This window comes from Gigantopelta aegis, chromosome 7 (genome assembly GCF_016097555.1).
Source record: "Gigantopelta aegis isolate Gae_Host chromosome 7, Gae_host_genome, whole genome shotgun sequence".
Taxonomy (NCBI): domain Eukaryota; kingdom Metazoa; phylum Mollusca; class Gastropoda; order Neomphalida; family Peltospiridae; genus Gigantopelta; species Gigantopelta aegis.
In genome coordinates, this window is record NC_054705.1 from 18472986 (window position 1) to 18497945 (window position 24960).

Below are 24960 nucleotides of genomic sequence, written 5' to 3' on the forward strand. Positions count from 1 at the left end.
TGCAGGGAGGGTGGTAATAAGTTATAACTCACCTGGTTAGAAGCTGTTCCAGATATAAAGACTATATTTTTTGGGGAAGTGCAGGGAGGGTGGTAATAACTTATAACTCACCTGGTTAGAAGCTGTTCCAGATATAAAGACTATATTTTTTGGGGAAGTGCAGGGAGGGTGGTAATAAGTTATAACTCACCTGGTTAGAAGCTGTTCCAGATATAAAGACTATATTTTTTGGGGAAGTGCAGGGAGGGTGGTAATAACTTATAACTCACCTGGTTAGAAGCTGTTCCAGATATAAAGACTATATTTTTTGGGGAAGTGCAGGGAGGGTGGTAATAACTTATAACTCACCTGGTTAGAAGCTGTTCCAGATATAAAGACTATATTTTTTGGGGAAGTGCAGGGAGGGTGGTAATAACTTATAACTCACCTGGTTAGAAGCTGTTCCAGATATAAAGACTATATTTTTTGGGGAAGTGCAGGGAGGGTGGTAATAAGTTATAACTCACCTGGTTAGAAGCTGTTCCAGATATAAAGACTATATTTTTTGGGGAAGTGCAGGGAGGGTGGTAATAAGTTATAACTCACCTGGTTAGAAGCTGTTCCAGATATAAAGACTATATTTTTTGGGGAAGTGCAGGGAGGGTGGTAATAAGTTATAACTCACCTGGTTAGAAGCTGTTCCAGATATAAAGACTATATTTTTTGGGGAAGTGCAGGGAGGGTGGTAATAAGTTATAACTCACCTGGTTAGAAGCTGTTCCAGATATAAAGACTATATTTTTTGGGGGGAAGTGCAGGGAGGGTGGTAATAAGTTATAACTCACCTGGTTAGAAGCTGTTCCAGATATAAAGACTATATTTTTTGGGGAAGTGCAGGGAGGGTGGTAATAAGTTATAACTCACCTGGTTAGAAGCTGTTCCAGATATAAAGACTATATTTTTTGGGGAAGTGCAGGGAGGGTGGTAATAACTTATAACTCACCTGGTTAGAAGCTGTTCCAGATATAAAGACTATATTTTTTGGGGAAGTGCAGGGAGGGTGGTAATAACTTATAACTCACCTGGTTAGAAGCTGTTCCAGATATAAAGACTATATTTTTTGGGGAAGTGCAGGGAGGGTGGTAATAACTTATAACTCACCTGGTTAGAAGCTGTTCCAGATATAAAGACTATATTTTTTGGGGAAGTGCAGGGAGGGTGGTAATAAGTTATAACTCACCTGGTTAGAAGCTGTTCCAGATATAAAGACTATATTTTTTGGGGAAGTGCAGGGAGGGTGGTAATAAGTTATAACTCACCTGGTTAGAAGCTGTTCCAGATATAAAGACTATATTTTTTGGGGAAGTGCAGGGAGGGTGGTAATAAGTTATAACTCACCTGGTTAGAAGCTGTTCCAGATATAAAGACTATATTTTTTGGGGAAGTGCAGGGAGGGTGGTAATAAGTTATAACTCACCTGGTTAGAAGCTGTTCCAGATATAAAGACTATATTTTTTGGGGAAGTGCAGGGAGGGTGGTAATAAGTTATAACTCACCTGGTTAGAAGCTGTTCCAGATATAAAGACTATATTTTTTGGGGAAGTGCAGGGAGGGTGGTAATAAGTTATAACTCACCTGGTTAGAAGCTGTTCCAGATATAAAGACTATATTTTTTGGGGAAGTGCAGGGAGGGTGGTAATAAGTTATAACTCACCTGGTTAGAAGCTGTTCCAGATATAAAGACTATATTTTTTGGGGAAGTGCAGGGAGGGTGGTAATAAGTTATAACTCACCTGGTTAGAAGCTGTTCCAGATATAAAGACTATATTTTTTGGGGAAGTGCAGGGAGGGTGGTAATAAGTTATAACTCACCTGGTTAGAAGCTGTTCCAGATATAAAGACTATATTTTTTGGGGAAGTGCAGGGAGGGTGGTAATAAGTTATAACTCACCTGGTTAGAAGCTGTTCCAGATATAAAGACTATATTTTTTGGGGAAGTGCAGGGAGGGTGGTAATAACTTATAAGGAAGGAAGGACATGTTTTATTTAACGATGCACTCAACACATTCTATTTTCTGCTATTTAGCGTCGGACATGGTTAAGGATCACACAGATATTGAGAACTGAAATCTGCTGTTGCCACTTCGATTAGCAGCAAGGGATCTTTTATATGCACCATCCCACAGACAGGATAGTATATACCACAGCCTTTGTTACACCAGTTGTGGTGCACTGGCTGGAATGAGAAATAGCCCAGTGGGCGTGTTTTTCGATTAGCAGCAAGGGATCTTTTATATGCACCATCCCTAAGACAGGACAGCACATACCACAGCCTTTGATGTACCAGTCGTGGTGCACTGGCTGGAACGAGAAATAGCCCAATGGGCGTGTTTTTCGATTAGCAGCAAGGGATCTTTCATATTGTCCATCCCACAGACAGGATAGCACATACCACAGCATTTGATGTACCAGTCGTGATGCACTGGCTGGAACGAGAAATAGCCCGGTAATAAGTTATAAAGCCATATTAGACATTAGTTTGAACCTGTGAAAATATCCCCCACATTTGGTTAACCCACAAACCTGTAACACATCTGGATAGAGTTACAATAGAGGGAAACAATAGTCTGTGATGATGTAGCGAAGAAATACCCTCTAAAAATATATTACAGCTCATCTCTCCATAACCTTTACTTCAATTCAATTTCAATTTCCTTATTGACTTTGAGCTGAAAGCTCATCAGTACAAAATAATGATATAAACAGTGGTCATGTACATAACATAGATATAATTATATTATTCGAGCTGTGGAGAATGCATAAAAAAGCCTATTAAATACAGCTATTTCTCAGAGATATGTGCAGTTTTAGAATTATGGAAAATGCAGTTTGTGGCATTACCTTCAGATGTACAAAAATGGATATATTCTAAAATGGCTCTAATAATGAAATAAATATACAGTATTGTTTATAAACTAGGGTCTGACATTTTAAATCTAGCTAGAAGCTGTATCCGATATAAAAGATATAAACATTTTAGTTTGGGGGGGGGGGGGTGGTAGGAGAGGGGAGAGATTTTTGGTGGGTGAGAGCTGATGGTGGAGGAGAATACATGTAGGTGGCAGTAATATAGCTCGGCTGTCTAGGAGCTGGTCACATATTGGGATTGGGCGAGCAGGGTTTCTGCCAGAGGGTAAAATGGGTATGGCTCATTACCCCAAAGGTTTTGTAGGTATTATTATTTTTTTTAAGTTAACCTTTTGACAAAATTAATTACTTTTATCATTACTGTATGATTTTTTTAACCCTAACCCTAAACTTAACCCATTTTCTTTCTGAGGGACAGCGGGTGCAAGCTTAGCTAGTAGGTACTGGGTTCACAGCTCAGTACCAGCTCCCACTTACAGCGAGTTTTAACGACTCCACAGGTACATGTAGGTGTAAGACCACTATACACTCTTCTCTCTCACTAACAACTAACAACTAACTCACTGTACATGTCCTGAACAGACAGCCCAGATACCTGAGAGGTGTGCCAAGGACAGTGTACTTGAACCTTAATTGGATATAAGCATAAAAATAAATATAAATGAATGAATGAAAGGATATCCATAGCCCAGTGGTAAAAGCACATGATTGATGTGCGGTCAGTTTGGAATCGATCCCCGTTGGTGGTCCCATTAGGCTATTTCTCGTTCCAGCCAGTACGCCACAACTGGTATATCAAAAGCTGTGGTATGAGCTATCCTGTCTGTGGCATAGTGCATATAAATGACACTTTGTTACTCATTGAAAAATGTAGCGGCTTTGATATCTTAGACTATATGTCAGAATTATCAAATGTTTGACATCTAATAGCCGATGATTAACAAATCAGTGTTCTCTAGTGGTGTTGTTAAACACAATAAACTTTCACGAGCTATGTTAGTAGTGTGATATGTTTTATAACTTCAAGAGTCCACAATATTTTAAGGTTAATATATTGTTCTATTGCATAATTTCACAAGCAAGTTATTACAATGTGTTTATTACAAACCACCATTTTGAAGCAAAAGTCTGTTTAAAGTTTGTTTTGTTTACGACACCACTAGAGCACATTGATTAATTAATCATCAGCTATTGGATGTCAAACATTTTTGCTAATTCTGACTCATAGTCATCAGAGGAAACCAGCTACATTTTTCCCAATGCAGCTAGGGATCTTTTATTTGTACTTTCACACAGTCAGGAAAGCACAATACCACAGCCTTCAACCACTTGTGACGCACTGGTTGGAATGAGAAAACAGCCCAATCAGTTGAATGGATCCACTGAGGTGGTTCAATTCTGCGACACAATCTCACTGAGATAAATCCACCCCCATTTTGAAGCAAAAGTGTGTTTGTTTTGTTTAACAACACCACTAGAGCACATTGATTTATTAATCATCAGCTATTGGATGTCAAACATTTGGTAATTGTGAAATATAATCATGCTACATTTTTCCATTAGTAGCAAGTGATCTTTTATATGCATCATCCCACAGACAGGATAGTACATACCTCGGTCTTTGATATACCAGTTGTGGTGCACTGGCTGGAATGAGAAATAGCCTAATGGGTCCACTGACAAGGATCGATCCTAAACCGACTTGAAGCAAGTCTAATTTAAAAAGAATATTTTAATCTTGTTGATCACAAGGAGATTAGGAAAGTCTATAAGGCTTGGGATATGACTGGCACACTCACTGCAGCTCATGCATGCAAGCCTGTCATGGCTGAATGCACATGCACATTGTTTCTTTTGTTTCATTCCGTCTGTCAGTCAGTTCATCTGTTCATGTCAGTTCTTGTCTGTCAGAGCAGTGTTAATTTACACCAGCTTTAAGTGTGATATTCTCTGAAGAAAACCCATCTAGCTGTATATACTGGTGGGTATATTTCTTTTCACCTGGGTATGGGGCTTGATGTGGGCAAGGGGCTTGATGTGGGCATGGGGCTTGATGTGGGCAAGGGGCTTGATGTGGGCATGGGGCTTGATGTGGGCAAGGGGCTTGATGTGGGCAAGGGGCTTGATGTGAGCATGGGGCTTGATGTGGGCAAGGGGCTTGATGTGGGCATGGGGCTTGATGTGGGCATGGGGCTTGATGTGGGCATGGGGCTTGATGTGGGCATGGGGCTTGATGTGGGCAAGGGGCTTGATGTGGGCATGGGGCTTGATGTGGGCACGGGGCTTGATGTGGGCACGGGGCTTGATGTAGCCCAGTGACAAAGGAAGGAAATGTTTTATTTAACAACGCACACAACACATTTTACTTACAGTCATATGGCGTTAGACATATGCTTAAGGACCACACATACCTGTATATTGAAAGAAGAAACCTGCAGTCGCCACGTCAAGGGCTACTCTTTCCGATTAGCAGCAAGGGATCTTTTATATGCACCACCCCACTGACAGGATAGCACATACCACAGCCTTACCAGTTGTCTGGAACGAGAAATAGCCCAATGGGGATCGATCCCAAAACCGACCGCGCATCAAGCGAGCGCTGTACCACTGGGCTACGTCCTACCACCAGTGGTAAAGGACTCATCTGATGTATGGTCATTAATTCTAGGATCGTTTTGGTTTGTTTAATGACACCACTGGAGCAGATTGATTAATTAATCATCAGCTGTTGGATGTCAAACATATGGTAATTTTGACTCGTCATCAGAGGAAACCCACAACTTTTTTTCAGATGCAGCAAGGGATCTTTTATCTGCACTTTCCCACAGACAGGAAAGCACAATACCATACACAGCCTTCAACCAGTTGTGGTGCACTGGTTGGAACGAGAAACCCCCCAGTGTAATAGATCCACCAAGGTGGTTCAGTCCAACTGACAGATAAATCCTGCTCCCATTTTGAAGCAAAAGAAATGAGAAATAACCCAATGGGTCCACAGACGGGGATCGATCCCAAACTGACTGCACATCAAGCGAGTGCTGTACCACTGGGCTACTGTACATCCCGCCCCTCCCAAAAACAAGCTTCTTTTTTTTGGCTTTTTTTTTTTGTTGCTTTTTTTTTTTTTTTTTAAATGTTTTATTCTGTCTTTTTCAGAGCAGATAACAACAAAACAACAGGGACTTCTGGCAGCCTACACCTCACAAAGCATCAGAACGAAGCGGTAAATATATTAATCTTCGAAACTGTGTTTTATCATTTAAATAATTGTTTAGTGTTCTGTAATGTCTATATTTATAAACTGTCTTTAAAAACCATCACATTTTTGTATTTCCTGTTTTCAATAAAGCAGTTTCGTTTTCTGTCCGGTTTTAACAAGCTACAAACACATCAGACGCAATAGTTGGACCGCACGAACGCCCTGCATCCAGTCTGTATGCATGAGCCTTAATTCTCAATATCTACTTGTCACTTAGGACAATTAAGTGCCTTTCCATTTTCAATTGTCTCATAGTCTTTTACACACTATCCCAAACCCTCCACCTCACCCCATGCTGTCTTACTGGTAAAATATCCTACCCTTACACCCATAAGATTTCCCATAATGCCACATTGTGTCTTCTGTGCTATATTTCTACCAAAAGCCCCAATAAAAGCACCGTATTGGAGGAAATTTTACAATAGTCTAATTTTTCAAAGGCAAAACGTAGTGATACTGGATTATGAAATATAAATATTATGTTGCTTTTATAGAACGAAATGTTTAAAAAGGTATTGTATTTAACTAACCCTAACCCTAACCCTAAACATACATTAATTCTAACAAATATTGTTGGGGGGGGGGGGGGGGTGCGGGCGGATATTATACCCTAGTTTGGTTAGGGTTAGGATTACTTTTGGGTTAGAGTGAGCTATAGGTTCCCTCTTTATACGGGGTGGGACGTAGCCCAGTGGTAAAGCTCCTGCTCTATGCATGGTCAGTCTGGGATCGATCCCTGTCGGACTATTTCTTTAATGACTTTAATGGGCGAGACGTATCCCAGTGGTACAGTGCTCACTTGATATGCGGTCGGTTTGGGATCGATCCCCATCAGTGGGCCCATTGGGCTATTTCTCTTTCCAGCCAGTGCACCACGACTGGCATATAAAAGACCATGGTATGTACTACCCTGTCTGTGGGATGGTGCATATAAAAGATCCCTTGCTGCTAATCAAAAAGAATAGCCCATGAAGTGGTGTCAGCAGGTTTTGTCTCTCAATATCTATGTGGTCCTTAACCATGTCTGATGCCATATAACTGTAATTAAAATGTGTTGAGTGCGTCGTTAAATAAAACATTTCCTTCCTTCCGTAATTATTCCATCTTTATACATGTATCAGTATGGAGTGTAACAGGTGGATATCTTTCTGTTTTATTTCCAGGAGGCCATTTCTTCTTAGCTGGATTATTTTTTTTGGCCTGCTATTTTTGAAACAAAGTAAATAACAGCAGATCATATATTTTACTGTAGCCCTGTAATAACTATTAATGTTACTTTCATTTTTCATTTATTCATTTGTAGTTATTATTATATAACATTTAGTGAAATATCTTAAAATAGCAGTGAAATAAAAGTGTTATCAGTCACTCAGTGACGATAACACATGTTAGAGTGAAAATTTCACTATTTCACTCTAAAATGTGTTATCGTCACTGTAGAAAGTCTTATCTTCATTGTAAGAAAGACAGAACTATTTTGCTGCTGGCATTTTAAAAATAAAGGTAAATTGCCAAAAGTTATATAATAAATAGAAAATTTCATGGGTTTTTTTGTTGTCAAATATGATTGCAAACTTCACATGATGAGATATATAAATCATATTGGACAACAAATATGAAATATCCTCTATTTATCGTAGTTATATCCAATTAAGGTTCAAGCATGCTGTGCTGGGCACACACATCTCATATATATCTGGATTGTCTGTCCAGAACAGAGGGTAGTTGTTGGTGGTTAGTAAGAGAAAAAAGAAAGAAAGAAATGTTTTAATTAACGACGCACTCAACACATTTTATTTACGGTTATATGGTGTCAGAAGTATGGTTAAGGACCACACAGAGTTTGAGAGGAAACGCGCTGTCACCACTACATGGGCTACTCTTCTGATTAGCAGCAAGGGATCTTTTATTTGTGCTTCCCACAGGCAGGATAGCACAAACCATGGCCTTTGTTGAACCAGTTATGAATCACTGGTCGGTGCAAGTGGTTTACACCTACCCATTGAGCCTTGCGGAGCACTCACTCAGGGTTTGGAGTCGGTATCTGGATTAAAAACCCCATGCCTCAACTGGGATCCGAACCCAGTACCTACCAGCCTGTAGACCGATGGCTAACAACGACGCCACCGAGGCCGGTCTAGTAAAGTCACTAAAGATGGCAATTATTATTTATTATTTTATTTCAACTTATTTCTGTGCGTGTATATCCAGTTAAGGTACTACTAAACCAAATAACTTCCAGCTGGGTCAAAGTTCGAGGTGCACCAAATTTTTGATAGAGAAGTGAACACCACAAGTCCTGTGATTGGTGATAAATGTGATTTCATCTGGGTAAAAACAAAATATGCAATTTTATTTCATCTAGTACCAATGTGTCAAGTAGCCTTGTGCTTGAAACATGTATGGGATACCTGTAAAAAAAAAAGTACTCAAATTTTGTGTGGAACTAGGGTAGTCATAGATGCTACCCGTTATCTCAGAAATGAGCAGCTTGACACCTATTTTTTTCTAATTCACTTTAAGTGTGAGGGGTGGTAGTACTTATATCCATGGCGTTTATGTCGGTTGATATGCTGCGGGTAGGAGTTTTCGCCACATGTATTACTATTGTCGTCTATGGGATTTTATTTGGTAGTATACACCCTTAAGGTTCAAGCACGCTGTCCTGTGCACACACCTCAGCTATCTGGGCTGTTTGTCCAAGACAGTGGGTTAGTAGTTAGTGGTTACAGGGTAATGAGAGAGAAGTAGGTGCAGTGGTTTTATATCTGTCCATCTTTGGGTGTGAGCCGGTACCGGGGGGTGATCCTAGTACCTACCAGCCTTATATCCCATGGCTTAACCACTACAGCACTGAGGCTGGTGATTAGTGTTTTACAGGGTGTGCTGTATAAAGTCATTAAACTGGGGACTCTATTAACGTGCCATATCCAAAAGGTTCAGGCACGCCTACCCCGGATCTGCGCTCTGACTGCGACAGTGTTCAGTCCTGGGACCGGAGGGTGTAAAGTCATTAAAGAAGGAAATGTTTTATTTAACAACGCACTCAACACATTTTATTTACGGTTATATGGTGTTGGACATATGGTTAAGGACCACACAGATATTGAGGGAGGAAACCTGCTGTCGCCACTTCATTGGCTACTCTTTTCAATTAGCTGCAAGGGATCTTTTATATGCACCATTCCATAGATAGGATAGCACATACCATGGCCTTTGATGTACCAGTTGTGGTGCACTGGCTGGAGAGAGAAATAGCCCAAAGGGCCCACTGACGGGGATCGATCCCAAACTGACCACGCATCAAGCGAGCACTGTACCACTGGGATACCTCTCGTCCATTAAAGTCATTAAAGAAACACACTCGTTTCTTCCTTTCTGATGGCAATGTGCATTTTGTATAGTAATTAAGACCATTAGCTGTTACGCACGTTTTCACTGGGCGTTCTGGAACAAGACCTGTGATTTGCTAAGTTAATTCAAAGAGGCCACATGTTGTTATTGGATAACAGAATTAAAACAGAACACATGTTCACATGATGACTTTGCTCTGCAGGTGTGATGAGCTACGTGTAATGAGAAATACACACTTAAAGCACCTCGCCATCATTTGAACCGGCCTCGGTGGCATCGTGGTTAGGCCATCGGTCTACAGGCTGGTAGGTACTGGGTTCAGATCCCAGTCGAGGCATGGGATTTTTAATCCAGATACCAACTCCAAACCCTGAGTGAGTGCTCCACAAGTCTCAATGGGTAGGTGTAAACCACTTGCACCGACCAGTGATCTATAACTGGTTCAACAAAGGTCATGGTTTGTGCTGTTCTGCCTTGGGAAGCGCAAATAAAAGATCCCTTGCTGCCTGTCATAAAAGTGTAGTCTATGTGGCGACAGCAGGTTTCCTCTAAAAACAGTGTCAGAATGACCATATGTTTGACGTCCAATAGCCGATGATAAGATAAAAAATCAATGTGCTCTAGTGGCGTCGTTAAATAAAATAAACTTTACTTTTAATTTTTACTTATTTTGTTAAAAACTATAACAGCTGTTGAGGTGGTGCTCTGGCATAAGGGTAGATAACTCATGATTAGGTCTCACTACACAGATGTTAAATTGCCCAACTTCAAACGAAGATTGCCAATAGAACGGGTTCTTGTTGGCACTAACAACATACACCATTGCGAAGATACATTATATAAGCATTTATTTTCAATCCAAAACTGAGAACATTTCTATCTGTTTTTTGCTATATGACCGCATCTGGCTGTAGTACCGGTCTGAACAGGTGGTTCATTAACCAATTCACTCCGGCTGTCTCTTGCGCTGTACACCCATGTCCCAAAAGATCGATACACAATATTACAAAATAACATGGGTAAAATACAGCCAGAAGGCTTACCATTAAACATACATATTGTTTTAATTCTTCACCATTTCCTAGAAGTGAATATGTGAACCATAACATGTGTCACAGTTAGGAACTATAGTGGACTGTGATGAATGAACTCTCACCCGGAAGTGATCTGTATAGTGAGACCTTAGCCTATGTTGATACTTGTATTTACTAGCCCAACATTGAGTATCTCTAGCCATTGGAGTGGGGCTACCATAGTCTAGAAGCCCTGAGTATATACTAGAAATTTGAACCAGTATAGCTAGGGTGCAATAAAAACAACAACAACAAAAAAAACCCAAAAAATGAATGATTGAACAAACAAACAAAACAAACAAACAAACAAACAAACATAAATAAATAAATAAATTCAATTATGATATTCTGAAAAAATGGTGTTTGCTACTTTAAAACCCCCACTTTTAATCTCTTAAATACCTTGTGGAACCCCACTGTCTTGCATTCAAATTAAATGTAAGGTGCTTCACTTGATGTCTGTACTCACTGGGTGGGAAGCAACTTGACTGTTACCTAAATTGTGATTGGGTGTTCCATAACAAGACCTGTGATTTGTTAGGTTAATTCAAAGAGGCCTGGAGTTTGTCTTGCACATGAGAATTAAACAGGAACACATGCACACCATGATGACTTGCTCTGCAGGTGTGAAGATTCAATGAGAAACGCAGGCTTAATTCTGCAACCTGGCACCAGCTGTTTATAGTTGTTTTGGGAGGGAGGGAGGGAGGGAAGGAGGGAGGGAGAGAAAGACTGTTAAAGAGATTCTTCCAGGAAATGATCTGAGGCTAAATCATCAAGTGTTGGGTAGAATTTGTGTTTGTTAGCAAAGATGAATGGCCAGTGGCCTAATTCACTAAAGTCTGGCAATGTAAAAGGAAGGCAGGAAATGTTTATTTAACGATGCACTCAGCACATTATATTTACGGTTATATGGTGTCAGACATATGGTTAAGGACCACACAGATATTGAGAGAGGAAACCCGCTGTCGCCACTTCATGGGCTACTCTTTTCGATTAGCAGCAAGGGACCCACTGACGGGGATCGATCCCAAACCGACTGCGCATCAAGCGAGCATTGTACCACTGGGCTACGTCTCACCCCTGCAATGTAAAAAGACTTGCAGTGACAATATGATGTTAGCAGCAAGGTAGTCTTTTATATGCACTTTCCCACACAGGAAAGCACATACCACGGCCTTTGACCAGTTGTAGTGCACTGGTTGGAACGAGAATGGATCCACTGAGGTGGTTTGATCCTGTGACGCAAGCACCTCAGGAGAGTTCTCAACTGACTGAGCTAAATCCCACCTCAACTAATGTTGTAATAAATGTATATACATGTGGTTAGATGGATGTATTGGTGGGTGCATGGGTGGACGGAGGGCTAGGTTTTTTGGTGGGTGATTGTGTGGGTGTATTGATGGGTGCATTTTTGGATTGGTTTTGGTGGGTTGGGTGTCTGGGTTTCGGGTGGATGGAAAAAGCTGATAAACTGATATACAAATGTGCACATAATGTCACCCATGTTGGCGGCGGATGTTAATTATTAGTATCTGTTTCTTCTTACCAACCCTCGGTGGTAGAGAAAGTAGTTTCTGTCTCCAGGGAAATAAGAGGATCTCTTTGATAAAGATGTCTGGACATTAGTGTGTGTAGAGTTCTGTGTACTGCAGATTTCCACAATCCACACCTCTGTTCTTGGTGATGGTGTGCTGTTTAGTAGTATCAGATAGGATATCTCCCCCTCTCTGTCTGTCTGTCTGTCTGTCTGTCTGTCTCTCTCTCTCTCTCTCTCTCTCTCTCTCTCTCTCCTCTCTCTCTCTCTCTCTCTCTCTCTCTCTCTCTCTCTCTCTCTCTCTCTCTCTCTCTCTCTCTCTCTCTCTCGCCATCTCTGGTCTCTCTTTCCTCTCCCCCCCTCTCTCTCTCTCTCTCTCTCTCTCTCTCTCTCTCTCTCTCTCTCTCTCTCTCTCTCTCTCTCTCTCTCTCTCTCTCTCTCTCTCTCTCTCTTCTCTGGTCTCTCTTTCCTCTCCCCCCCTCCCCCCCTCTCTCTCTCTCTCTCTCTCTCTCTCTCTCTCTCTCTCTCTCTCTCTCTCTCTCTCTCTCTCTCCTCCTTCCCTCCTTCCCTCCTCCCCTCCTCCCCTCCTCCTCCAGGGCTAAAGATTTGTGTGAATCTCCGAATCCGATTCGCGCCAGGTCATCAAGCTTCAGTTTAAACTGGCTTCAAAAGCGTAGCGTGCATGTTCGAAATATAGTGCTTTATCGAGACTAGTCTGGCCTGGAGCCAAGCGGTGGTTGGCCCATTTTAATGAACCAAATTGCAAATGAAGAGAACTCAAAGGAACATGTTTGTTCAATTTTTACAGAATAACAATAGACAGTAATTAAGTGTTCCCAAATTTAGTAATACATCAAACATTTCTATGTTAGTACGCTGATATTATGTTCTTAACCTTAAATTACCTGCTCTTTTTAATCATTACATGTTTTTGTCAGTTGTAGAAATATGCTTCAGAAATATCCATACAAACATTGAACCAATGCGCAAAATATATCGGCAAAAGTATCCTATGTCGCAGTTTACGAATAAGCAATCTTCGAAAAATAATAGGCTGCGTTCAGCCAGACCGAGCGGAAAATCGACCGCTAGACTGGTTTGTGTGGTTCATGATAAACCAAATGGCCACATTGGGAACCAATCAAATAGTTTGCTAACGTTAGCGAAATGTTTGCTGGCTGAACTTAGGGCTGGTAAGATACCTAAAATTTTTTTAAAAATGGAACCAACAAAACTGTTAAAAAAAATAAGAATAATAATAATAAATATATATATATAAAAAAAAAAAAATTAAAAAAAAAAAAATATATATATATATATATATATATATATATATATATATTGCTTTAAAATTGGATAAACTGTTACTGACAAATTGGTTATTCTTTTCAATAAATAGTAAGGTTTTTTTTTTTTTTAATCCATATACAGTGAGCAGCATATATGACACAGAATTCTATATACTAACACTGTTGTTAGGTTCTTCTCTGAAAATGTTTAGAATCAGAGGATTCCCATGGACAGCTTCCATGGGAATCCACATGAATTCTCGTGAAAAAAGCTGAATTTTTAGCCCTGTCCTCCAAGTGTTCATAACCACACGTTAGACATCAAATAGCAGTAATTTAAAATGTGCCGAATTAAAGTTACCACATAAACTTATGAGTGGTACGCTTGGTTAGGCACACTTTCCATGTTTTGATTGACAGCTAGCCAAAAGTCCGGAGTACAGCAGCATATGGGTTTATCTGCTGTCAGTCAAAACTTTGAAAGCGTGCAGATTATCATGCATATCACCTGTAAGTTTATGAGGTAACTGACATGCAGCACGTATATTGCATGGCGTACATAAGTGACATATTGCATGGCGTGATAAGGAAGTTTGGCTCAGTGAGAGTTAAAAGTTAAAGTTTGTTTTCTTTAACAACACCACTAGAGCACATTGATTATGATACTGGATGTCAAACATTTGGTAATTTTGAGAGGAAAGCCGCTACATTTTCCCCTTAAGTTGCAAAAGATTTTTTATATTCACTATCCTATAGACAGGATAGCATATGACGGGGATTGATCCCAGACCAACTGCGCTTCAGGTGAGCACTTTACCACTGGGCTACTTCCCACCCCAGAGAGAGGTGGACCAAGTTTATACAGATTTATTGCACATCTTTGTCATTGGGAAAACAACTTAAGCATGGTACATGATATTGATGACCGGCCTCGGTGGCGTCATGGTAGGCCATCGGTCTACAGGCTGGTAGGTACTGGGTTCGGATCCCAGTCGAGGCATGGGATTTTTAATCCAGATACCGACTCCAAACCCTGAGTGAGTGCTCCGCAAGGCTCAATGGGTAGGTGTAAACCACTTGCACCGACCAGTGATCCATAACTGGTTCAACAAAGGCCATGGTTTGTGCTATCCTGCCTGTGGGAAGCGCAAATAAAAGATCCCTTGCTGCTAATCGGAAGAGTAGCCCATGTAGTGGCGACAGTGGGTTTAACCATATGTCTGACTCCATATAACCGTAAATAAAATGTGTTGAGTGTGTCGTTAAATAAAACATGTCTTTCATTCATGATGTTGATAAACATTCCTTTCCCTCTACATGTTGAGTGAAACCCCTCAATACCAGACCCTCTGTAAACAGGAATTCCCTCAATACCAGACCCTCTGTAAACAGAAATTCCCTCAAACCAGACTTTTTTCAATATTGGTACAGAACAGAACAGAAACTCTCTCATTTGAGTGCTCGCTTGAGGTGCTTGGATGGAACCATCTCTTTGTATCCATTCAATGATTGTTTTTTTGTTTTTTTCTCATTCCAGCCAGTCCACCATAACTGGTCAAAGGTCATATGTATTCCTGTCTGTAGGAAAGTGCCTATAAAAGATCCCTTGCTGCATTAGTGAAAATAATAAAGAGCCACTTTCGGAATACTAAAAGCAAAACCTATTGGCTCTCTTCACTATTTCAATTAGAACGACCATCAAAATTGCGCCAAATTTCCTTCATGTAAAACGCGCACCTCTTCCTCTTGACATAATCCTACGGGACTTTCAAAATTCCATAGCACCAACATTGGACTGCTGGTGCTCCCTTGCACTTGCCAGTGCAGGCATTCCCTCTCTACAACCCTCCCCCAACCCTTTCCTGTCCTGGACAGAGGGAACCGGCCAAGGATGGTCCCTATGGCCAGGATAGGCGTGTGCTACAACAGCTCGCTCTGAATGTGCACGTAAATCTCTTTATCATTATCATTATCATTAATGAAAATGTAGCCAGTTTCCTCTGATGACTGACTACATGTCAGAATTAATTAATCAATGCGCTCTAGTGGTATCGTTAAACAAACACACTTTTAGAAACTCTCTAAACTGGAAACCTCTTAAAACCAGACTTTTTACTTGGTCCCATGGGGGGGGGGGGGGGGGGGGAGTAGCCCAGTGGTAAAGTGCTTGCTTGATGCAGTCTGTTTAGGATTAATGCCCATCGGTGGGCTCATTGGGCTATTTCCCATATTCCAGCCAGTGCAGCAGCACAACTGGTATATCAAGGGCCATGGTATGTGCTATCCTGTCTGTGGGATGGTGCATATAAAAGATCCCTTGCTACTAATGGAAAAGTGTATCGGATTTCTTCTCTAAGACTGTTAAAAATTACCAAATGATTAATCAGTCAATCAATGTGCTCTAGTGGTGTCCTTAAACAAAACAAAGTTCTGGTCTCATGGATGTCCAGTTTAGAGGGTTTTGACTTTATATATTTGACAAGTGTTCATGCATGTACACATCAGTTTTACCTTGCACAGTATTGTTTTGTAGAGAAAACCCTGCCTATGTTGAGATACGGTAATAAAGGGTTAATCTTGACATGGGTTTCCAGTTCAGAAGGGTTTGACTGTATATATTTGACAAGTGTTCATGCATGTACACATCAATTTTACCTTGCACAGTATTGTTTTGTAGAAAAACCTGCCTATATTGAGTTAATAAGGAGTTAATCTTCTCATGGGTGTCCAGTTTAGTGGGGTTTGACTGTATATATTTGACAAGTGTTCATGCATGTACACATCAATTTTACCTTGCACAGTATTATTTTGTAGAAAACCCTGCCCATAGTGAGTTAATAAGGAGTTAATCTTGACATGGGTGTCCAGTTTAGTGGGGTTTGACTGTATATATTTGACAAGTGTTCATGCATATAAGTACACATCAGTTTTACCTTGCACAGTATTGTTTTGTAGAAAACCCTGCCCATAGTGAGTTAATAAGGAGTTAATCTTGACATGGGTGTCCAGTTTAGTGGGGTTTGACTGTATATATTTGACAAGTGTTCATGCATATAAGTACACATCAGTTTTACCTTGCACAGTCCAGTTTGTTTTGTAGAAAGTGTTCATGCATATAAGTACACACTCAGTTTTAAGTTGGTTTTGTAGAAAAAACCTGCCCATATTGAGTTGATAAAGAGTTAATCTTGACATGGGTGTCCAGTTTAGTGGGGTTTGACTGTATATATTTGACAAGTGTTCATGCATATAAGTACACATCAGTTTTACCTTGCATAGTATTGTTTTGTAGAAAAACCTGCCCATATTGAGTTGATAAAGAGTTAATCTTGACATGGGTGTCCAGTTTAGTGGGGTTTGACTGTATATATTTGACAAGTGTTCATTCATATAAGTACACATCAGTTTTACCTTGCACAGTATTGTTTTGTAAAAAACTCTGCCCATATTGAGTTGATAAGGAGTTAATCTTGACATTGTGTCTCCAGTATCAAGTGATGCTTAACGCAGGATGTCAGTTTCTCACACACATGGAAGTAATGAAAGACCTTGTGTACATATGTGTGTGTCAATTGTGTGTGTGTGTCAATTTTCTGTATGTTTCACTGTTCCATTCACTTAAATTTAGTGAATGAGATGTCCTATAGTGTTAGAGCACATGCTTGAAGTCTAGCTGGCTCATTTTATTCCCCCTTTCTTCGGGGGGGGGGGGGGGGGGGGGGGGGGGGGGGGAGGACGTATGTAGCCTAGAGGTAAAGCACTCACCTGAGGCATGGTCATTCTAGGATCGATCCCTGTCAGTAGGCACATTGGGCCATTTTGTGTTCGTCAGTGCACTGTGACTGGCATTTCAAATGTTGTGGTATGTGCTATCCTGTCTGGGATGTTGCATATAATTATAACAGATTCCATGCTACTAACGGAGAAATGTAGTGGATTTGTGTCAGTTGTGTATATGTGTGTGTGTCAATGTTCTGTAGGTTCTAATAGACCAAATCAATTCCTGTTGCCGATAATATTAACGTTTACTAATAAAACTGATATAAGCAGCATTTCAACACACCCAGGAAGTATAGCAATAGAAAGTGTGGCACCTCACATCTAATCTAGCTGCAAGAAAATGGGGGGTCACGTATCATTTAAGAGATTTAATTAATGTTTTTAATAGCAACCGTCATTTTTGCTAAAAATAACAGTTCCATTTTTGGAGGTACCCCACATTAATTTCAACCTCTGGTATATACTGCTTAACAACTGTATAACAAATAAAAGTGTAATTATTTATTGTCAATGGATAATAGTATTTGCACAAATAATCAGTGTCACATATTACTACCAATCATACCCACAGCTGCTTTTACTCGGTAAATATTTGACGGTGCACATTGAACGTTGACACGGAACTCTCTTCTTTGGTACTGTGTAACCTGTATGTTTCACTGTTCCATTCACTTAAATTTAGTGAATGAGATGTCGTTTAGTGTTCGAGCACATGCCTGAGGTCTAATTTCCTTTGGGGGGGGGGGGGGGGGGGGGGGGGGGGGGGGGGGGGGGGGGGGGGGAGAGCATAGCCCACTGGTAGAACGCTCGCCTGATATGCAGTCAGTTTAAAGGAATCAATCCCGGTCGGTGGGCCATTTGGGCTATTCCTTGTTCCAGCCAGTGACTGGTATATCAACGGCTATGGTATGTACTGTCCTGTCTGGGATGGTGCATATAAAAGATCCCATGCTACTAATAGAAAAATGTAGTGGGTTTCCTCTCTGAGACAGTATGTAAAAATTACCAAACGTTTAATATCCAATAGCCGATGATTAATAAATCTATGTGCTCTAGTGGTGTTGTTAAAAATTTTTTATATCTCTATATGTAGGATGAGGTGCATTAATTAGCATCTCTTGTTCTTGTGTGTTCAGTTTCTGTAGCCCAGTGGTAAAGCACTCGTTCGATGCACTCTTGGATCGATCCTTGTCGGTGGGCCCATTGGGCTATTTCTCGTTCCAGCCAGTGCATCACGACTACCATATCAAAGGCTGTGGTATGTACTACCTTGTCTGTGGGATGGTGCATATAAAAGATACCTTGCTGCTAATGGAAAAGAGTAACCCATGAAGTGGCGACAGCGAGTTTCCTCTTTTGAGATCTGTGTAGTCCTTAACCATATGTCCAACGCCATATAACCATAAATAAAATGTGTTGAGTGCATCGTTAAAAAACCCAATTCCTTCCTTCCTATCTCTATAGAGAATGCTTTAATTATGTTTCATTCCCTCACCTGGTAGTTTAAAAAAAAGAAAGATTTTGTTTGTTTAACAACACAACTAGAGCACATTGATTAACTAATCATCGGCTATTGGATGTCAAACATTTGGTAATGCTGACTCGTAGTCCTGACGGTTGCACTATACCAATTAATTTCCGGCTGGGTCGAAGTTCGAGGTGTACCGAACTTTTGATAGAGAAGTTAACACCACAAGTCCTGTGATTGGTTATAAATGTGAGTGTGTTGGTTGTAAAAAAAATTAGTTTCATCTGGGCTAAAAATGTATGCAATTTTATTTGATGTAGTACCACCGTGTCAAGTAGCATTGTGCTTGGAACATGTATGGGGTACCTGTAAAAAAAAGTACTAACATTTTGTGCGAAACTAGGGGTGTTGCAGAAACATCTGGTTATACCGAAAATGAGCCATGAAAGGTACCATTTTCTGCAGTTAATACTTTGAGGTAGGGGTTGTAGTACTGATATTTATGGGTCACAGTTTGGTTGATATATTGCATATAGTGTTTTTAAACACAAACGTTAACATGGTCTCCTATGGGATTTGAATTGGTATAGTCCAACCTATAGCACATATTCAGTGCATAATAAAAAAGATTATGATTTTTGTGATTTAATTAAATTAAACTACACTATTTGATTAATTAGCCGTCACTCGGCCATGCAAGTTCACAATGACCTTGACCTTGACAATAATTATTGTACATAGCTCTGAATGGAGTTTGAACAAAAATTAGCACTGAGGAAAAGTTGGTTTTGGCCTATAATTCATACTATACAGATTTGAATGTTCTTATTTACATGGTGTTTGACTTGCCATATACAACTGCTCTTAAATATGTTAATATATCTAGGCAGTCTGAACTTAGATTTTAATAGCAATTTATTTTTATATTAAAAATAACATGTGCCAATATTGGGATAATGTCTTTAACTTCTATAAACATAGTTAATGTTTCATGTGTGTACTTCTGATAGCTTAACTTTTTAAAGACCTTGATTTTTATTGTCCTTTTGGCATATTTATAGGGTGCTAAGTCATATTTTAGACAAATTTGTAGTTTTAGGGGAAAATTTTTTTTACTTTGAAGAATTTTTTTTACCAAAGCCATAATTAAAATTTTTGTCACTATTGTGCCTTCTGTTCTCATTTATACATAACAATAAGCTTGTTAAACATATCTTTAGGTCTCCAGATCAAATCTTTTTTTAAAATAATCACTTAGTTTGCTCCCATGAAGTGTATTTAAGTGTATACTAGATTTGGAACCAATTTTTCCAGATTTGATTATCTACCTTGGTGTAATTTGATGATTTATTTTATTGTTAATGCTGTATTATCCAATGTTAATAGCTAAATGATATGCTGGATTACAGATTGTAGGAATACATCCAATATACATATTGTATTGATCTGGATTAGAAAATAATGCAATAAAATAGATGTTCGGGTAATTATGTCACTTAAAAACAGGGTTTTTTTAGTAATGAATCAAAAATAAATATGCGAAAGCTGCATGATAATTCCAGATATTACAAATTTTTAAAATCTCCAACTACAGTAGGGTATACATAAAATATAGTCAGGAATATTGGTGGCTGCCAATGGTTTTGATGTCCAATTTGAAAATCTGCATAGCTGATGGATTTGAAATTCCCGCACATGGTAACATGAAGATGCCCACACTCAGCATACAGGATTTTCTTCCAACAGTGATGTGCAGGACATTAAGTCATTACTTCATACAGATGCAGTCATGTTGGTTTTTCCTTCCTCAGACATTGTAATTTTTTAATACTGATATTTCTTTGATGTGCCTATTGAGGTCTTCATAAACTAGGGGTCAGTCAAGTACATGTGTTTCAATGGAATAAGTTTAAAGAGTTGAGGTACTCTGAATAGCCATGCTGTCTCTACATATATAGCTGAGCACACACACACATCTGACAATAAATATCTTCAGGAGTATTATTTAAAAAAAATTTTTTTTTCAAATATGACATATTGCATTTGTACAAAACTGTACAAAATACATGTGTTTTGTGAGGTGTACATTAAATTAGGTTGCACTGTAGAAACAACAGTTTCAGTGAGGTTGTCAGTTTATGTCAGAAGACACCAGATCCTGGTTGTCATAAAAACACATGATTCACCACCTTTTGAAACCTGTATGTTATCAGTATAGGTTGCACTATACCAATTAATTTCCGGCTGGGTCGAAGTTCGAGGTGTACCGAACTTTTGATAGAGAAGTTAACACCACAAGTCCTGTGATTGGTTATAAATGTGAGTGTGTTGGTTGTAAAAAAAATTAGTTTCATCTGGGCTAAAAATGTATGCAATTTTATTTGATGTAGTACCACCGTGTCAAGTAGCCTTGTGCTTGGAACATGTATGGGGTACCTGTAAAAAAAAGTACTAAAATTTTGTGCGAAACTAGGGGTGTTGCAGAAACATCTGGTTATACCGAAAATGAGCCATGAAAGGTACCATTTTCTGCAGTTAATACTTTGAGGTAAGGGTTGTAGTACTGATATTTATGGGTCACAGTTTGGTTGATATATTGCATATAGTGTTTTTAAACACAAACGTTAACATGGTCGCCTATGGGATTTGAATTGGTATAGTCCAACCTGACAGTTTGGTCAATACTGCTGTGAACCGAATGCTCCTATAGTTGTCTGCCCTTGCAGACACCTGCTGGTGAGAATATTGGTAACTGAAACCAAGTGTTGCCATTGGTGGCCCAGAGGTCAAGGGTTATTGTGGATATATGACCCAAAATGCACACAATAAAAAAACATTAATACATTTGTGACCGAATACTTTAAAAGGTTCCATGTGCCGTGATATGTTCCATAAGGCTTGTACACATGTTGGAAGGAAAGATATGTTTTATTTAACGATGCACTCAACACATTTTATTTAAGGTTATATGGCATCGGACATATGGTTAAGGATTACACAGATATTGAGAGAGGAAACACGCTGTCCGCACAGGATAGCACATACCACGGCCTTTGACATACCAGTCGTCATGCACTGGCTGGACCACACAGATATTGAAAGAGGAAACCCGCTGTCACCACTTCATGGGCTATTCTTTTCGATTAGCGGCAAGGGATCTTTTATATGCACCATCCCACAGACAGGACCTTTGATATACCAATTGTGGTGCACTGGCTGGAACGAGAAATAGCCTAATGAGCGCACTGACAGGGATTGATCTCAGAACGACTGCACATCAAGTGGGTGCTGTACCATTGGGCTACATCCCGTCCACCTATACATGTAGTTCAATCAATGTATGAAATGACCCCAAAACAAACTGCAACAGGTTTCTGTGCAATTTTCTAATCCTAATATATTCCTTAATAACATACAAAAAGTTGAAAAAAATTGAAAAATATATAATGGGGTTTTTTTTTGGGAGGGGGGGGGGGGGGGATATTTTAAATTGTAATTTTTTTTTCTTTACATCTTTATCTTAATTAGAATGAATTTATATGGCATTATATAAGCATAATTACTAGGGTCATGTCACAGTGTTGGCTGTGACCCTGAGTGCAAAGGGTAGAGGAACATTTATATGTTGAATGGCTGCTAGTGGATGTGTACATTAACTAGGGTTTCAGCTGGACACCAAAAAACATTTATATGTTGAATGGCTGCTAGTCGATGTGTACATTAACTAGGGTTTCAGCTGGACACCAAAAAACATTTATATGTTGAATGGCTGCTAGTCGATGTGTACATTAACTAGGGTTTCAGCTGGACACCAAAAAACATTTATATGTTGAATGGCTGCTAGTCGATGTGTACATTAACTAGGGTTTCAGCTGGACACCAAAAAACATTTATATGTTGAATGGCTGCTAGTCGATGTGTACTACAGTAACTAGGGTTTCAGCTGGACACCAAAAAACATTGATATGTTGAATGGCTGCTAGTCGATGTGTACATTAACTAGGGTTTCAGCTGGACACCAAAAAATATTTATATGTTGAATGGCTGCTAGTCGATGTGTACTACATTAACTAGGGTTTCAGCTGGACACCAAAAAACATTGATATGTTGAATGGCTGCTAGTCAATGTGTACTACATTAACTAGGGTTTCAGCTGCACACCAAAAAACATTTATATGTTGAATGGCTGCTAGTCGATGTGTACTACATTAACTAGGGTTTCAGTTGGATGCCAAAAAACATTAAATATGTTGAATGGCTGCTAGTCGATGTGTACTACATTAACTAGGGTTTCAGTTGGATGCCAAAAAACATTTATATGTTGAATGGCTGCTAGTCGATGTGTACATTAACTAGGGTTTCAGCTGGACACCAAAAAACATTTATATGTTGAATGGCTGCTAGTCGATGTGTACTACATTAACTAGGGTTTCAGCTGGACACCAAAAATCAATAACAATTTGGTGAATTTTATCAGAAAATCTGCAGCCAAAAGAAAAAAATGTTTTATTTAACGAAGTACTCAACACATTTTATTTACGGTTATATGGCGTCAGACATATGGTTAAGGACGACACAGATTTTGAGAGGAGACCCGCTGTCGTCACTTCATGGGCTACTCTTTCCAATTAGCAGCAAGGGGTCTTTTATTTGCGCTTCCCACAGACAAGATAGCACAAACCATGGCCTTTGTTGAACCAGTTATGGACCACTGGTCGGTGCAAGTGGTTTACACCTACCCACTGAGCTTTGCGGAACACTCACTCAGGGTTTGGAGTCAGTATCTGGATTAAAAATCCCATGCCTCGACTGGGATCTGAACCCAGTACCTACCAGCCTGTAGACCGATGGCCTAACCATGAGGCCACCGAGGCCGGTTCTGCAGCCAAATTCAAGTAACATTTAGGTAAACAAAGTAATTTTTATAGGACGTCTACGATGGGTCGTATTATGGTATGGCATTGTCCGTCCGTCCGTACATCCTTTTGTTAACTTTTTCTTGTCCAAGGGCGAGATTTAGCTCAGTCGGTTGAGTGCTTGCTTGAGGTGCTAGCGTCGCAGGATCGAACCACCTCGGTGGATCCATTCAACTGATTGGGGGTTTTTCTCGTTCCAACCAGTGCACCACAACTGGACAAAAGCCGTGGTATGTGCTTTCCTGTCTGTGGGAAAGTGCATATAAAAGATCCCTTGCTGCAGTAGGAAAAATGTAGCGGGTTTCCTCTGATCACTACGAGTCAGAATAACCATATGTTTGACATCCAATAGCCTATGATTAATTAATCAATGTGCTCCAGTGGTGTCGTTAAACAAAACAAACTTCTTTTTCTTGTCCAGACCATATCTTACATACAGATGCATACAGGACCATCAAAACCTCACATGTAGGAACAACTTTGGATGGCAGTGTGTCGCGTACTATTACTAGGTCACTGTGACCTACTTTTCACGGTCTACTGCACATAACAGTAAATCCTTGTCCAAATCATATCTTGCAAACAGGACCATCAAACCACATGTAGGAAAAACTTTGGATGGTGGTTGGTCGAAAACAAACTGTTCATCCATCCCATTGCAAAAATTTCACATAATTAGACTTGAATCATACTCATAACATATTCATTAAAGGCATATTGTCAAAGACCACTGACCTATTTAATAGTCTAACAAAGTATTACCTGACCAAATATAACTTGATTTGTCCCTAAATTTACTTTATTCAAACATCTTCATAACCACCATACTCCATTTATTAATGACATTTTGTAAAAATAATTGAATTATGGTAATGGTCCATAATTCAAAAACTAAAATTGCCGAGAGAGATGAAATGTATTTCACTCCATCATGGTCCAGTTAAGGTGATGTGATTGCTAGATTTGGTTTTCAACAATTACTGTAGTTTTTATTTATTATCCATTTAAAAAATATAAGGTCCTTAAATCTGTGACAGTGTGCCTTTAATATAGATATGGTTTTCCATCAAACTTCTGATGGGCGTATAATGTACCTAACCGGTACTCTTGTTTATAACAGCTAGATGTATATATACACATACAAATTATGGTTTTTGAAGTAGAATTTTGGCCAATTGGTAATGACATATATCTGCCAAATTCAGTAGTGTATAGCGGTTTCCCGCAGACAAGACTGATGTGTAGATACTGGGTTCACATCCCGGTACCGGCTTCCACCAAGATTGATTTTATAACGACTCACTGGACAGGTGTAATTGTCACTATACACAGCGACTTCTCACTCAGTAACCACTATCCCATTGTCCTTGACAGACA

The 24960-nt window shown here is 39.6% G+C and overlaps 1 protein-coding gene across 4 annotated transcripts in view; it reads left to right on the plus strand.

Annotated features, from left to right (window-relative positions):
• The window catches only part of LOC121377092 (solute carrier organic anion transporter family member 4A1-like), a 182436-nt gene that overhangs the window by 60873 nt on the left and 96603 nt on the right, over nucleotides 1–24960 (plus strand). For all 4 annotated transcript variants that reach the window (XM_041504968.1, XM_041504965.1, XM_041504967.1 and 1 more), the window contains one exon: nucleotides 6064–6130. The gene's annotated coding sequence lies outside the window, so the exon portion shown is untranslated. The remainder of the gene's footprint in view (nucleotides 1–6063; nucleotides 6131–24960) is intronic.